This window comes from Octodon degus, unplaced genomic scaffold, assembly GCF_000260255.1.
Source record: "Octodon degus isolate 3935 unplaced genomic scaffold, OctDeg1.0 scaffold00061, whole genome shotgun sequence".
Classification (NCBI taxonomy): domain Eukaryota; kingdom Metazoa; phylum Chordata; class Mammalia; order Rodentia; family Octodontidae; genus Octodon; species Octodon degus.
This window is the reverse complement of record NW_004524637.1, coordinates 12,689,352-12,690,915: the sequence shown is the minus strand read 5'-3', so window position 1 is coordinate 12,690,915 and position 1,564 is coordinate 12,689,352. Positions and strand designations below refer to the sequence as shown.

The window sequence follows — 1,564 nt, the reverse complement described above, 5'->3', positions numbered from 1 at the left end:
AAAAATAAATAAATAAATAAATAAATACTGTAGGTGCGTGAATTCAGCAAATAATCCAGTATAGTCCAGGAGTCCACAGTGGTAGTGGGTTAGCCGTAGGACTGGCAGTGGCAGAAGTTGTGAAAATATGGAGCGCGTCATGAATTTGTGTGTTGTCCTTGCACAGGGGCCGTGCTGGTCTTCTCTGTATCATCCCAATTTTAGCGAGCACTGCTGTTAGGTTCTCAGAAATTTCATATTTTGGCATAATCATTTTCAAAATGATAAAATGATCCTTTGCATAATATCTCTTGCAGGGAAGGAGAAGTTAATATGATGTTTCAAATAAATATAATTCAAAAACTGTCTGTAACACAAAGGTATAAATAATTTGACATACTCAGTGTTTTATTTAGATATTCCTCTCCTATAATTCTAATGTACATTAAACTATTTAAACTGTAATTTTTATTTTATTTGTTGAGTGTCTTCCTTTTAAGGTGAAGTCAATTCAAATTGAAGAAATACGTTCAAGTCTAAACAGAATATGTTATTCCAAGTATCCAGCTTTTATTCTTACTCAGAATAACTTATTGCAGTTAAAAATTATAGACTCATAGAATATTGATGTTCAAATTCCCTTTAAAATATGTCATTTAGAATCAGTTTTACAGCGAGACATCTGAGAATCTTGTTGCTTAAGTGACTCACCCAAGATTCTATGGCTAGTAGGAAATGAACTTCTAATCTAAGACAAACCTTTTGCCTCCCAAAGCAGGACTCCTCTGTTTGATCACACTCCTTCCCTAAGGCTAATATAGATTCAATCAAGAGATACTAACCATGACCATCTGTTATAGCATGTGAATGTAAATGTCTCTCCTGCAGAAAGCCTTGGAGGGCCCTAAACAGGAAGTGTGGGGAGTGTTGGCGAGCCCTGGGTTTGGCCTGGTGGCACTAACCCATGATGTCAATGTCATTGCCAGAGACAGTCACTCCCACCATCCTCTCATATGCCTGTGAGACTAAGGCTGGGGCTTGGGCCAGAAGGTCCTGTGTCAAAGGTGAAATGCCAGAACACAGACCCTGTGCCAAAGAAGTCATGGGGAAAATCAGGAATTGCTCTGTGAATCTCAACTCACTCTTATATCAGTCTAGAAGCTAAAATGGCAATCTCCAGAAATATAAAAATGGATTTTCAAAAAATAGGGATTCTCACTTATCTAGCTATTCTGCTTCTAAGAACTATCTTAAGAAAAATATCTCTAAGGAAAAAGAATACCTTCAAGCATACACTCAAAGCAAGAATTTAAGAAGTGTATTGTGAGCAAACTATTTTCTGATTCATTCAACAAATTTGAGTTCCAGTTTTATAGGAAAAACACAATACTTATGAGTATAAGAGCAGTGTGTAATTTTCATGTAAGACATATGGAAAATACAATCTGCTTTCTAGAAAAAAGTCACAGTCCATTTCAATGTGGCTATTAACATTTGTAATGGTATAAAGATTCTAAGTCTAAATATATATATAGATGCCTCCATAGATTAAATGCCTCTATATATTAAATATAGATAGATAGAT

The 1,564-nt window shown here is 35.4% G+C and overlaps 1 non-coding gene across 1 annotated transcript; it reads right to left on the bottom strand.

Annotated features, from left to right (window-relative positions):
* Positions 1-121: 121 nt before the first annotated feature.
* On the bottom strand, positions 122-232 carry LOC111817561. The gene has a single exon (XR_002821726.1). It is a non-coding gene; the product is annotated as a U6 spliceosomal RNA (small nuclear RNA).
* Between the last annotated feature and the right edge of the window lie 1,332 nt (positions 233-1,564).